We start from the raw sequence: 16,348 nt of genomic DNA, 5'->3' as shown, positions 1-16,348 counted from the left end.
AAACTTACTTTCCTGTTGGGCCATTCAAAGCCTTTTTATAAAATAATGGAATGGGGGGCCCGGCGCGGTGGCGCAAGTGGTTAAAGGTCCTCGCCTTGCACGCCCGGGATCCCATATGGGCGCCGGTTCTAATCCCCGCAGCCCCGCTTCCCTTCCAGCTCCCCGCATGTGGCCTGGGAAAGCAGTCGAGGACGGCCCAAAGCTTTGGGACCCTGCACCCGCGTGGGAGACCCAGAAGAGGCTCCTGGCTTCGGATCGGCATAGTATCGGCCATTGCGCTCACTTGGGGAGTGAATCATCGGACGGAAGATCTTCCTCTCTGTCTCTCCTCTCTGTATATCTGCCTTTCCAATGAAAAAATAATAAAAATAAATCTTAAAAAAAAAATAATGGAATGGGGTCCAGTGAGATAGCCTAGCAGCTAAAGCTCCCATATGGGCGCCGGTTCTAATCGCATTGGCCCCTCTTTCCATACAGCTCCTTGCTGGTTGAGGATGGCCCAAGGCCTAGGGACTGCACCCATGTGGAAGACCCAGAAGAAGATCCCAGCTCCTGGCTTTGGACTGGCTCAGCTGCAGCCATTGTGGCCACTTGGGGGAGTGAATCAGTGGATAGAAGATCTTCGTCTCTGTCTCTCCTATATGTATACCTGACTTTCCAATAAAAAAAAACCTTAAAAAAATAATGGAATGACATTACATACAAATGCAACCAGAAAGACGTAGCTGTTGTTAAATTAGACATAATAGATTTAAATAAAAGCCAGTAAAAAGAGACAAAGTCAGTCATTGTATAGCAACAAAGAATTCAGTAAACAGAAGGGAGTATTTGTAAATAGATATGCATGTGTATTGAAGCACAAAAACATATAACATAATTATTAATTGATTTAAAGGGAAACATTGCGGTAGTTATTAACTTTAACATTGCATTTTAAGAAATGGGAAGTTTAACTCAACAACAACAAAAAAATCAGCAATAAACAGAAGCGTTAATTTCACTCTATGTCAGTTGGACCTAGCAGACATCTGCAGGGGATTCCACTCAGCAGGTGCAAATCACATGGACTTCTAAAAAGCACGTGGAGCATTTCACAGGAAGATCATGTGGTAGGCCCCCAAAAAAATCTTAACAAATTTTTCAGATTAAAAACCATAGAATATAATAAATTAGTAACAAGAAGAAAAAGTTTCATAATGACATAAATGCATGAGTATTGAATAAATCGCTCATGAACAACCAAGGCATCAAGAAAGAAATTAAGAAGGACATTTCAAATTTCTTGAAATAAGTGAAAATTGAAACAATAGAGCCGAACATATAAGATATGAAGAAAATGGTACTTAGAAGGAATTTTATAGCAATCAAGAACTACGTCAAGAAAACAGAGTTTAGTTAAACAACTTATAATTATATCTCAAGAAACTAAAAAAAAATCATTAAATAAAACTTCATAAACTAGTGGAAGAAAAAATTCACAATGAAGAGTGTAAAAAAGAGAGACAAAAACCTCGATAGTTAATGAAGAGAGTTCTTTGCAAAGCTAAATTTGCACACACTTATCTGGATTCGATGAGAATAAAGAAATTTCAAAAAATAATTCAGACACTCTCAGGTGTCAGACCATAGAAATACAAAGGCTTGTTAGAGATAATTGTGAATAATTGTTTGATCTAATAGTCGGTAACATCTTGGTTTAAAAGATGCAGGGCCCACATGGTTTAACGGATGAAGCTCCCACCTCCGACACCAAGATGCCAGTTTGAGTGTGGGCTGCTCCTCTTCTGATCCAGCTGCGTGCTAACATGTTTGGGAAAGCAGGAGAATATGGCCTAAGTCCTTGAACCCTGACACCCATATTGGAAACCAGCAGGTGCCCGTTGGCCTCAATCTGGGCCAGCCCTGGTCATTGTGGACATTTGGGGACTGAATCATCAGATGGAAGATCTCTCTCTGTCTCTGTATCTCTCTTTCTTTCTGCAAATCTCTGTGTTTCTGCCTTTTGAATAAATGAACAAATCCTTACAGAAGGAGAGGAACATCATCTCTCCTGTGTGATCCTGTGACTCGACAGAATGTTGACACTGCCTTTCTCCCTTATGACCCGAATCCGACCCCCAGTGAGACATTTGGACCAATGGGAAGAGAAGCAGCTTCTCATGTTGATGAGAACAATCAGAAGCTTCATGAAAATTTTATGCATTTGTCTTCTGCTGTGACTTTATACAAAAAAAAAATGTTTGGCAGACAAGTGTTATTGTAATAGCATGCTTGTTGTATTTGGGAATGCAGTGGAGTTAGTAATGTCGTTCAGGTCATAAAGCTCATTGAGATTTGTGCAAAGACTCCTCCTAATGAGGCTGCAGCCATAAACTGAAGTCCAGTTGCCAGAGACTAGATGAGTCAGTTTGCTTAAATACAAGACTACAGACCCCCTACCTTCCTTGACGAATCAAATTTGTTTCCTTAGATATATCTTAAGTGTCTCTAAGTTTTTTTCAATATTGAATTTAGCATGATGTACATGCCAGTAGATTGTATTGGCTTTATAATGAGCCTCATTTTGCTGGTATACTCTATCACAGACAACAGTCTGTAACACACTTTGTAATTAGATGACATTTTCTGCATCATTTGGACATCGAGTGACAAAATCCTTACTGATGCCTGGTTACACCACGGAGTTATCCACCCAAACCCTCGCAAGGATAAAGAAAAAAGCATACTGGAGAAAGATCATGGTGGAACTAGAAACTATGCTGTAAGAACAATGATTGCACGAACTGGAGGGTTTTGTCTTTTAAGAAAGAAGACCACATATACGTATTGTTATACTCACCTCTAAAATTCAAAATAGTCTTGAGTAAGCTGATTTCAAGATCTTTCTATTATAGAACTACCTTGGTGGCTCAAATTAATAAAGGAATAGTGCTTGTCGTTTGGCACTGGAACCTAATACCAAAATGCCACAAAGTACTTCCTTGTACGATTCGAGTGCTCTTCCCGAAGCCTAGATTGAAATTGAGTTGTTGATAAATGAGGAGGTGAGACTGGTAAGTGTTGCTAGGTTACAAGGGCTCTGTCCTCATAAATAGATTAGCTCTGGTACGATGGAACTGGCTTACTTTTTGCCAGCCCTGAGGCTAGATGAAAGGATATGTTTGCGTCTCGCCTGTCTCTGTGGTCCAGTCTGTGGCCCAGTCTCTTGTCCTTCTGCATGAGATGAAGCAGCATGAGGCTTTGCCAGATGTTGCAGTCGTCGCATTCCTAAAACAACTCAACCTCCAGTAGTGTGAACTAAATAAACTTCATGTTGTTTATGATTACCCCAAGCTAAGGTACACTGTTACAGAAGGAGAAGAGTCTGGTACTCAAAACGGTAGGGAATCAATATTTGGCAATTTAAAATAAAATATAAAAAAATCACAAAAATTAAATGATAAAAACTTGCCAGTAAACAAAGAATTCAAGTGAAGGTAAAAGATTTGGAAGGAAGCTATTGCTATTACATTTTTACAGAAATAAACCAGCAAAAAAGCAGAAGGCAGTGACTTAATTCTTCAAATTGGGGGCTCGATGGGAGGTGGGCTCGACGGGAGGTGGGCTCGACGGGAGGTGTGTGGCAGTGGGGAGTGTGAGAACAAGTTTGAGCCCCATACTAAGTGCTATGAAGTTATGCCATTCATGGAGTGCCATGGGTATGGGGGTGTCCCAAGGGCCCTTTTTGTTTCTGTCACTGGAAAGAATAATGATCTACATTAACAATCTAACCCATAGTTCCTATTGCTGGATTGTTGCTTTATGTATACCTTACTAAGAGGCTGGCTGTAACTGTAATTAATACAGGATAGCATTTTATTTCCACATATCCTGCAACATCAGAGCATTTCAGGTGTTGATTCTGCTTTTATTCATGGCAGCACTGCCTTCTACAACATTGTACTACACAAGTCAATCTATATAACTCACGAAAACGATGCTGCTTAGCTCCTAAAGACACACACATTCGCCAGCACAAGGTTTGCGTATCATCCTAGGGCGTGTACCATCACTGGAGTCCTAAGAGTCACCATTATGCACGCCCGTCCCAGGAGTTTACAAGCTGTGGTATTGCGTTGCAACGAACGAATTTCTGGGAGAAACAGCTGTGCTACCTGAATTCTCTGTTCTCAGTTATTTCTTTTTACAAATTGTTCCATTCCACAGGGACCGCAGACAGCAATTGGATCATTCCTATACTGCTTCTTTAGCAGAATTTACCCAGATTTTACATGTACTTTCAAGAATACTGTAACGGCCAAACCAATCCATCGATGTTGCACTTGATTCGTCTCGAAATACCGTTGTTGGGCTGGTGTCATGGTATAACAAGCTAATCTTCAGCCTGTGGTGCCGGCCTCTCCTTTGCATCCAGTTTGAGTCCTGGCTGCTCCACATCTGAGGCAGCTCACTGCTTACAGCCTAGGAAAGCATGAGAAGATGATTGTACTAGTTGGACCTCTGCCACCTGTATGAAAAACCAGATAATTTCTAGGCTCCTGGCTTTGGTTCGTCTTAGTCATTTTTTGGCTGTTTGGGGAGTGAAGCACCCAATGTTAAGACCTCCATCATTCTGCTGTTCAAATGACTAAAATAGTTTTTTAAATAATTAAATGTTCATGGGCAGTAAAAACAGCTTTATAGACATAAAAATGATGCAGGCATTAAGAGCAGTGGAGCGGTTCACTCTCACACAACTGGGAAATGGTTCAACAATTCATTCCCCATTAAGTATTGCAATATTTCTACGGTGCAGGCTGTGTTTTTGAAGATAGCTCCACATGTGTACCAAAGCACTGTCTTCTCAGACTGGATCCAAACACCGAAAGGACATGATTCTCAGGCCCATCAAGCTCCTTAAAGGCAGGAAATCTGGAAAAACTACTTGATATCAGTGGAGCCCACAGCTTTTGGATGCACCAGGATATACTGGAGCACGGGAGTTTGGGTCCAGAGCCCAGCCTCAGTATTAGTATCTCGCTACCACACAGCTCAGGAGCCAACGGGAGATTGCTCAGGTAGTTGGGATCTTGCCACTCACAATGGGAGATGTTATTGAATTTGCAGCTGCTAACTTCATTTGCAATCATTTAGCAAGTAAACAAGCAATTATACAAATATGTTTTTTTTTCTGTCTCTGTGTCTCCTTTTCAGATCTCAAATAAAAATAAGCTAATACTTTTTAAAAATTGGACATTTTTCTTAAAGACTATTTCAGTTGTATCTGTTGTGTTAATTTCAAGCTTTTGCTTTTTCATCACAAATGAATTACTGAAATTCCTGATAAAATATTTCACTGTATGCCTTTAAAAATAGCATTGATATTTTAGCCATATAACGTGGGAATGTTTTTAGAGATTTCACAAATTGATGTTTTAAGATATTCTACGATGCATACTTTTTTTTGGCAAAGAAGCTCTTTTGTCAGAAAATAAGAAAATTTCAGTCAATTTAACAAGCATGATTTGTGAAAGCAAGTCTCCAAGCTATTCATGATCATTACAAATTAGTATAGATTTTTCTAGTAAGCTGACATAGGTCCCAACACTCAGAGGCAGAGATGAGGTGAAAATATTGAGTCAAGATTAATTTTGAAATCTTTAACCTTTTATATTACTTAACCTTTTGATCAAACTCTTCTGATTAATATGTTTTTGAAACAGCACTCACTTGCTTATTTCAATTAATTCAGAGTGAAATGTACAACAATTATTTTGAAAGTTTCTTTGTTACAGCTACTGTTCAAGAATCTGTAAATGAGTGCTCGCTTGATGAGCAAACAGGAATTTGTTTAATGTAGCCCAGGGGATTTCAAATAATGCAGAGCATTTCTCAGGTAAGGCAATCACCATTTCTTTGTGTATTTCTGTCCTTCAGGGTCTGTCTATTTGATCATTTCATGTAAGTCCCCAGAGGGACTCCAGAGGGAGTCCCCAGAGTCTCCATTTGGCGAGGATCAATACAACTGAAGCCAGGTGTTAAGGATGTGTGTGTTCTCAACTCAAAGCTCAAGGGTCCCACTTTTCCTTTCTCCTCTTTTTCACTTCCCTGCTCCTTCTCCTGCCTTTTCTCTTTGTCTTTACATCAAATAGATTATTACTTGGTGGATAAAGTGAGCTTTGCTGGAGAGAGTTCATACAGAACAAATGCATACCGTCTCCCCTCATCTTTGCAGAACTGAGTTGTAACAATGAAAAGGATGTATTGCCTGTGCTAATGGCGATACTTTGATTGGCACGTGAGGTTCAGATCCTGCCATGAAGGGCAGGGACAGTGCATAATATCAGGGATCTTAAAAAGTTTCTGGAAAATTGAATTAAAAGATATTTATTTTGGCACAAATATTTGACATCCATACATATAAGCGATTTATAAAAAAGTTCAATAAAATATATATTATGAAAAACTACACATGTTCCAAATTCTTGCACCAATGTGAAATTATCTTTTACTTATATTTGCACAAACTTTATAAAATATACTTCTGAAATCCCACATCTACAGATTAGCAAAAGAAGAATATGCCTAACAGCAATGATTTAAAAAGTCAGAAACTGTCATGTAATACTTGTAGGGGAAATCAATGGTACCGTAAATTGGTAAAGTGCTTTTACTGCACATATCATCTAATTACTTTCTCTCTAATTATCCTGCTAAAGCCACTTGCTTTCTTTCACTGGTTCATGTCCTGGTGGCCCCGCTTACTACCCAACTCCCTGCTTGTGGCCTGGAAAAGCATCAGAGGACAGCTTGCATAAGTATGGAAGACCTGGAAGAGGCTCCTGGCTCCTGGCTTTGGATCAGCTCAGTTGTGGCCTCTTGGGGAGTGAATTAATGGGTGTAAGATCTTCCTCTCTGTTTCTCCTCCTCTCTGTATATCTGACTTTCCAATAATAGTAAATAAATCTTTTTTTTAAAAAAGCATATCTATGGTGAACACCATTTTGTACCTTAACTGTTTCAATGTCAATATTCTAGTTGTCATGTTGTACTGTGGCTTCAGATATATTAACATGGAAACCTAGGTAAAAAGGTTATATATGATCTTACTGTCATACTGCTTAAACCTGTGTGCTGATTTACCATGGCCTGAAATGAGAAAATACCATTAGAAAATAAAACTCTAGTGTATAGTCGAGCTGAACAAACATCAGTTATTTTAAATGCCATTGTTCTATGACACCAGTGCGTTTGTTAGTGAATTCACTAGAATTGACTGATTTGTTCATTCCAATATTAATTTTGCAACTTATAGATGCATTTAACAGACATTATGCCTGTTCTCATGTAATGTTAGTTAAGAGGAGAGAAATAAGGACTTAGTACCATGCATGCTAGACATAATAGTTGAAAACAGTAGCTAAAGTTATGAATAATTAGGTTGAATGCCTTCAACTGCTATCCGTAATATTTTCAGCAAATTTCACTCTTTATTCATGTTGCTTTGTCTATAAAATGGTGATGAAGATTCTTTCTCCTCTTAGTGGTGTTTTTGAAGTTTAAATGATGTAACATATTACTTCAATCGTTTAATAAATGCCAGTTAAGCACCCATTACTAGACCCTGTACTAGAAGCTGGGAAAATTATTTAAATTTTCTTAAAGTTTATTGTCCTATGGGTTTTGTGCTTTGCTTGAAGAACATTTCAGAAAGAACTCTTCTCTTGAACATTTCAGAAAGATCAGTGGTGCCTCTCCACTTGAAGATCAATGAATGTATACGATGAATATTCAGGATTTGATATGCTGTCTAATGTTTTATCAATATATTTCTAAAACTTTTATGTAAGCTGAGGCATCTATTTCCATTATAACTTCATTAGCAATCTATCATCCTGTAGGGTGGATATTTCATAGGCAGCAGATTCTACGTAGTCACACGTTCAGCAAATGACCAATAAGTAGGAACATGAAAAAAAGACAAAAATAACGTGAAGATAGAGACGATTTTTTTTTCAGGAAGTAGCATTATTGCTGATCCCTGAATGATTTCAAACTTGTCTCACTATATCAGATCATGTTTAAGAAGCTCAGCATACATCATGTCCTCAAAAACATTTTTTTAAAAAAGTTACCTAATAAGAAAAAAAAAGTCAGTAGCATTCCCCTAGGTTTGTCTTACTTATAAATAGCATAGTAAAAATCCACCACACATGGCTGGCTTCTGAGATGAAGACATATTAATATATTCAATAGGGCTGAACTCTGTTTGATCTGTATATACTGAAGGCATATACTAATTTCCTCTACAGCATCTGTGTGAAGTATCTCAGTGTGTAGCGACGATGTGTTGGGATTTTCAAAGTTGCCGCTGCAAGCCCTCATGCCAGTCAGTCTTACTCAGCAGTATTTTGTAGAAAACAGCAGTTCAAACACTCAGAGCTTAGCTTTTGCTTTCAGAAGAGTTGAAGCTGATTGTGTTAACTGTAAAGAAACTTTAGCAAACTTGACACAAAGAAGAATGAAAATTTGTGTAAGGAATTATGCAGAAGGATTGAGGGGAATTTTAATTGTTAAGTCTGGAAGGCAATTGGGAATTTTTTGACAGGATTAATACTCTTCTCATTCGTTTCCTGGTTAGCAGCTTCTGTTGCTTCAACCCTTTCTTGTTCAAACCACGAATGCTTTGACAGTATTTTAAAAATCTTCTGCATCAACTTCTTTAGTTTTCTTTTATAAATTACGTGTATTTCTAGAAGATTTGTAGAATGTCATCTTTTGATTTTTCCAGGGGTATAGTACAGTTTATTGAAAACCAGAGCTGAATTTATGATTCTCAACACATTAAAAAAAAAAAAGACTAAGTCAAGGAATTGGGAGAACTAGTGGGAGGAAAAGATTTGACAATAGAAGAATTCACCTGAAGGGATGACTACCTCCAATTTAACGGCTCAATTACCAGGTCAGCATGTGGCCAAGCCTTCTGGAGTTTCAGATAAAGATGATGAGAAATTATTATCTTTCAGCTTAGCTGTAATAAAAATTTCTATTAGCTATCAGATGTAAAACACATTAGTCCTTTGAACCATCATTATTTTTCTCACTTGGTATATGATGTGATTAAATTTTAATAATTGGACGTCTACACCAAGAAGCCTTTTCCTGAAGGAAAATGTTTTTGAGAGGATTTTTTGTGCCTTAGCAGGATGGTGGTAGGGTGATGCTCAGGCTCCCCAGTCATCAGAGAAATAGAAATGAAAACCACCTTGAGGTACCACTTAACTCCAGTGAGACTGGCCTACATTCAGAACTCAGCTAGCAACACCTGCTGGCGTGGATGTGGGGAGAAAGGCACCCTCCTTCACTTCTGGTGGGAGTGTAGGTGAATACAACCACTGTGGAAATCAATATGGAGAGTGCTTGGAGAATTGCAAATAAATTCATGGAGAAAAATAGTAATGTTAAAAATAATCTGCTTAGGATGAGCACACAAAAAATACCACCTCGTTTAGTTCATTATTCAATCAACATTTGTTGTAAAAGGTAGTGACTAACTAAAATTTTGCACTTGATGGTGGAAAAGATTCAGAGATGAATCCAGCAAACACTTGTCTTCTGTCCTCACACTTTGTAGGTGAAGACAAAGGAAGAACAGCACACATTTGTAGAAAAAATGTTGCAGCAAAGCAACCAGCAAGGCACAAGCAACGTATCACAAGGGGGTTACAAAAAACAAATATTTAGCTGTCGGTGGCATTCGAGTCGGGCTGTGAAATAGCAGGGACATATTTTGACAGCTTGTTGAAAACGAATTCTCAGTTGAAGGGACAGAGTTAGCACAATTGTAGAGGCAGGGATACCGCAGCCACGTTTTAGTAAAGGAGTTATCTGGTATGGCCAAAGAATATATAAGAAATATGAAATTGAGTATAATATGCATAAACATATGCATATAAGTAACACATGCTATAAGAAAGTATGTTAGTTGATTGCAATAAGACATGGAACATGATGGCTACTGATAGAGAAGGACTGATCACTGAAGAGCTGTGTTGTGTATGGTCCTTACACATGAAAATCATTTACACCAGATATTTAATTTCTGTAGGTTCATATATCTGTAAGCACTATATTCCAATCGCATGGAACTCTGATTTGAGACTTGAACCGTAACTTTGATATTGATTCCAAAGATATGTCCTTATAAAGTCTCTGTTTTCCAGAATTATTTTCTAATTTACTTTGAGCCTTAAAGTACTAATATAGAACAGAAAATGTCTGTCTGTGGACTGAAGATTTCAATGGTAGCCCTTTACACAGTTTCTTCTGGGAAACCCCAAGAATCTGGCTCGTTATATGTGAGAATTATTAGAAAGAACAAAATGAACTGTCACCCTCAATAAGAAGCCTGCAGTGACGTGTACAGAAAGATGCCGGGCATCTCATTTACATCTTTGTGACTTCGGGCTATAGAATTGGGTCCAAACTCACATTACAGCCGCCCTCCGTCACATGGCTGCAGTCTGCGAATTTGCATCAATCAACAGCATTTGGAGGGACTGATGATTTCCTCATGAACATTTGCTCTTGGCTGTAAACTGGTAAATAAACAAAGGCTCTTCATGAGACAGCAATGACATTTTGGTAATTCTAGGGGAAAAAAAGTCAATGTGAGCACTTGATTATGGAGAGAGGAAATGAAGATGTTACATTTCGCAGGCGTTTGTCTCCCCCCACCCCGCTCCCCCAACCCCATTTGTAACTGACAGATTGGATTTAACACATGGAAACTGGAAGACTACTTGTCTTTAAAAAATGGTCTAATTGCATTTGGAACTTCAGGGAAATAGAAGATTCCAGGATATTTTTGTTTTGAATTTGAAATTGGGGACAGCGCATGCACAGTTGTTTGTTTTCACACTTTATGAGAATGAATCGCACCATGTCGACCGTGAGATTTAATTATGTATTTAGCAGGGAAGCTGGAGATGTGCCAGTGCACTAGCGAAGCTGCTGGAATAGCCTGTGCACAGCCCCTTGCAGCTTCCAGATACTGAAAACCATTCCTAATAGCGTCTTTAATGTAGAGGATGCAATGATGAGACGCATTGGATCTCAATGAGATGCTTCTGCTAAGAAACAAAATACTGATGTCCAGTGAAGGGGATTCTCATACCAGGGACCAAAGCTGCTTGGACCTCCAGATACGGGGTCCAACTTGAATTGAAACAGTTTCAGCAAAACATATCATTTCTGCCTGTTCCCATTGTCCTTTTTCATCTACAACCTGGTGTGTGAATTCTCCATCCTAAATCTTCATACACACATGGAAGGGGTTGCCTTGTTTAGTTCCTTGGACTAAGCAGTGAAATGAAACTTGAACCTTTTTTTGCAATATAAGATATTTGCCAGCATTTTAATGACTTGACTTCAGGATTCAATTCAGAATGGCATTGGTTGAAAAATACATATTCAAAATCTTTTCAGTAATACTTAAATAGGGTAAGTTAGATGTGAAAGGATCCTCAGGGCTGTTGCTCTAATCTATAAGTAAATTGTCAGGTCTGATATAATCTTGCCATAAAAATCTATTCCTTCTCAGATGTGTCTGATGTAGTGGTTTTTCTTCCCAAGCATCTTGAAAGCAGGTAGGGCAACCCAGAGGTTTGCATTATTTTTCCCTTCAGGTGTCAAAAGCCTGATAGGAGTCACTGATTTGTTAGCATGAAAGAGCTGTAAGGCTAATTAAATATTTTTTTTCATATTTGCTATAATTATATCATCCTGGCTGATCAACTGTAGATAGTAATTTAGTTTTATTGCCTATTGGGGATAGTAATAAAAAAGTTTTGTGGAAAAAAGAAAACACCTAGGGTTCCAAAGATATAATCTCTACCATTTATACTCTCATGATTATTTTGCATAATCTACAGTCTTCCTCATCCCTAAATGGGGATAGGGATTCTACAGAAAGTAAGCTTAACGACGAGCATTGAACAGAAAGTGAAGAATACTCATGCCTTCTGATCTGCGATAAACTGATTTTGGAAACAGTATTTGGTCTTTCCATATTGATGTGTTCTCCTAGGTTATTATTTATCAAGGTTGTTTGAACTGGATTTCAGTGGTCCTGTGTACAAGGATACAAATATATTTTAATGAGGCTGGAAATAAAATGTATTTACAAGATCACTCTCAGGCAACAGAGCACTTGTGCTTCGGAATAATGCCGTTTTTTTGTTTTAATGATGTTATGACTGCATCTTCAAAGAGTGCGATTGGCCAGCTTTTAGAGGCGGACTTATTGATTGGTTAAATTATGTAAATCATTGAAAGGCTCTATGTATGTGTTCTGTTAACAGTGAGCAATAAATGTAAATTAAAGTGTATGTGTGTGTGTGTGTGTGTGTGTGTGTAAATAAGGCAGTACAAAAGCCAGTCATGACCACTGCTATAATTATGTCTTCATGCTTTGCAGGCAGTCAGTAGCTCTCAGCCATGTCCATACATACGACTCCTCTATGTTAACTGAAGAAAGGAGACTTGCTCAACATCCTGTCCCTCTCTTGGGGTAGACGTGGAGCAGGGAGCAGGAAATGGGCATTTATATAAGCCTGGCCTCTCAACCTAACTTTAAAGGTTAGTACCATATTCTGAACTTCCACTGGGTTTGGCTAAGGCTGTCACAGAACTCTGGCACAGCTCCCCTTTTCCTTCTACCCAGCACTGATTACAAACATTGCCTCTTTCACACTCATCCTCACCTTCAGCACTTTCAGTGTGTTCAATGGAAATAATGGATCCTGCAGCTTTTAGGTCTTACACTGTCTGTTGGGCTATCATGAAATACCAAAGCCAGGTAAGATAACAGAAATCCATTTAGCTCGTTGTTTTGGAGTCTGAACATTCAAACAGCTCAGGGCTGGCTGGCAACTATCTCATGGGGGCACTCACTATGGGAGTGTGCTGTTCTGAGTGCAGTGTGCTCAGTAACCCACCGATCTCCCACAGAAGTCACCAAGAACAGCCAGTCATCAGTACCGTTGCAGGTGCCTCTGAAGCCAACTAGTCCATGACACCCAGACAGGACCGCCCTTCTCTCTGCAGTTGTGTATCCTAAATCAATTTATGCAGTCAAAGGTGACAGTAATACATGCATGAATTTCATTCTAACTTACTCCCTTCCAAATTGAGGTAATTTCAACTGAACTCAACACCTACCACACTCCATTTTGTTTCAGGCTATCGGCTGTGCTTGGAATATATGAAATCACACATCATTAATGCTCTACACCTTATTCTCTTTTCCAGGAGTTCTTTTTTTTTTTTCAAATACCAGATGTTGAAACCTGTTAGGAGCTAGAAAATATTTTGTCATTTTTTTGTTATATGTGAAGGACAATATTCAAATTATCCTGACATGATTGTTTTCTCTCTTGCTTTGAAATTTCTATCATTGGTTCAGTGAAGCTATATTTCATGTGTTTTTGATGTGTCTGATTAAGCCTATTACTGTGGTTTTGTTTTGACACTCTTGGTAGCACTTCTCAGAAAACACCTGTCTAAAGAATAGCTTATCCCGCACAAGCAAATAAGGTATCTTTTCCAGGACGGTGGAATTCTAACATCTTTGTGGCTTAGGCCAAATGATACGTAACATGTTGGAATTAATTTGCTCATCATTCACATTGGAAAGAATTCAACAAAGACACATTTACAAAAGGACCCTTTCTGTCAAGCCCCCAACAATTTCAAAGTGTTCCTGGAATGTGTAAAATACTAACTATTGAGTCAGAACTTTCATGTAATGAATGATTCAATGATTTGGTTAAGTCCCTAATGAATTATGGTATACCACGATTCTAGCAAGTATCTGACACCTTTGCAATGTGAATAGCCAACCTAATATTTATATTTGCTAGTCACATAAGATTTTCAAATACTAGAAACATGTAGCTTTTACCTCTGGAAATGACCCATCAGTATAGCTCTACTATTATTTTTTTTTTATGATTGATACACATATACTCAAATTGAAAAGTCGTAATAGTTGGCAGCAGGGTTAACTCTCAACTTACTATCTCGTATGGCCTCATGCAGTCCCACCCTCTTCTGTTTCAGGAGATGAAACTGAAGCCAAGTGGACTTCTTTCTTCTCTTTATTCCTTTCCAGGGCCCCCATTCCCACCCGACCCCGAGGCATGTTGCAGAAGTTCTAAGAAGGGACGGAGCCCCGACTGTTTTCAGGGTAATCTTTTTATCCTTTAGTTCCCCAAACCACGAAGTGGGAAGGCGAGTTTTACGGAATCTTATCCAAATCCCTATGCATAATTATTACTAAACCTGCAAATGATTCTAATCATCGCTGAATAAACACCAGGACACCAGAAATGCAGATTTCCCTCTGTCATGGGGAGGAAAGAAAAATGGGAGCACCTGCCCAGCTGACAGTGATCTAGAAGATACAGAATAAAATACAAAAAAAAATTAATTTGAATTGTCAAGATTAAATTTCCTAACACCGAAGAAATTGGATCTATATATCTATTTCTCACAAGCAGGTCAAAATGTCTACAAATTAATAGCTTGCTATGATAATTAGATAATTCTTTTTTAAACAGAACGTGTCCTTACCCTGCATTGGACACAAATGTAGGATTCGTTGGCAAGAACTAATTGATTCTAATTAGTTTGATACCTAATTTGGTTTTATGTTTCTGTCTGCACTTTGCCTCTAAACACAAGACTCTTTATCTTAATGGCTTATGCAGCATAATCTGTTGAGCATTATTGGGAAAAGAAATCTATCATTCCCTTTGAAAGTTGTTCATTCCAATCATAAAATGCCACAGGCTTTCTCTTCCCCTACCTCACCTTGCCCCCATTCAGAATTCTCCAGAGGAATGAAATGGTAGGGAGATGAAAGTCCTTTAAGATTTCTCCCTTTAAGAAATGAGACTGTCTTTTCCCTAATTTAATTAAAATAAACATGACTTGAGAAAGAACAAGAAATACCTGCAGGTTTAATTCTAGTTTCTCTCCATCTGTCAGACCCATATTTTCTGAAATGACCTAGCAGCTGTGCTGTGAAGACACCCCACACTAATGCTCTCCTTTCTGCATGGATAAGACTCTAGCTTTAGTAAATATTGCAGTATTTTATTTATATCAGGCGGAGTCACCTTCTAAAATGCCATTGTAAACTCTTTTTCCTTTGAAGGGCAGCACATTGGCAACCGAAGCGGGTCCCCTGGCACTATCATTAACCCATGAACGCACTTCGGAGGGTCTTCTGGTTTAGAGCTAAGCATAAGCTCACACCATGTGAATTGCTTTGTAGCAGTTTAGTGGAGGGAAGAGTGAGCATGCATTTCACATCCTCTCAAGCAAAGGGATTTGTGGTACAATGCAAAAGTTACTTAATGATGGTGCCTGAATATCATCAATGCATTACTCATTGATTTTGCCGTGCACTTGTATAATCATTGAACACCTATTGTACAAATACTTCTTGAGCAACAGGGAAGGATCCTTGGTTTAGATACAGATCCTGTACTCAGGCTGACAACATCTAATATACTGATGAGTTGAAGCAACATGTGTCCCCCAACTGGAAGAAGCGAAAGGATTGCTTCTCGGTGAGGGGGGTGATGAGTAATGGAGAGAGACTCGATGGAAGAGTCCTTCTTAAATCTAAAGCTTTAAGAAAAGAAAGGGTATTTTAACATGTCTATAAGCAATTGGGGGAATTAATGTAGAGCCATATTTAAAGGAAGACAGATGAACAGGGAGTAAACAGGGAGAATGAGTGCGGCAAAGGAAATGAGGAAGTTAAAAAATTAAGTCCATTGTAGTTGGTACTGATCTAGCAAGGAGTATACACAAGAGGCAGACATTGTTAAAACTTTTCTGGAGTGTACAAATAACCAAAGGGGTCTTGGTAGCAAGCTAGAGGTCAAATGAGGGGCTTAGATTTCTTCATAACCTGGGAAAAATTTTAAAGCAACAAATTTTCATTTTTTTTGAAAGTCATAGAGATAGAGGAGAAGATATTGAATGTGTCCATAATTACCATGGTTGTACCAGATTGAAGCCAAGCATGTGGCACTTCTGAGTCTCCACATGGGTGGCAGCGACCCAGCTGCTTGAACCACCACTTGCTAGCTCATAGGATGTGCATTTGCAGAAAATCTGAATCAGAAGCAGAGTTGGGACTTCAAACTAAGAACTGTGTATATCGGATGCATGCATTTTGGGTGGTATGTTAACTGCTGTGGAAAATATCTTAAAACTTGACTTTATTTTTGTGAATACTCATGGAAAGTTCTTTTTTTTTGTATAAAACAAGAGCATCTGTTTTCATGTTTCT

Source organism: Ochotona curzoniae, unplaced genomic scaffold (assembly GCF_017591425.1).
Source record: "Ochotona curzoniae isolate NIBS_2020 unplaced genomic scaffold, NIBS_Ocur_1.0 contig_50, whole genome shotgun sequence".
NCBI lineage: Eukaryota > Metazoa > Chordata > Mammalia > Lagomorpha > Ochotonidae > Ochotona > Ochotona curzoniae.
The sequence above is the reverse complement of the archived record's forward strand: the minus strand, read 5'-3'. Positions refer to the sequence as shown.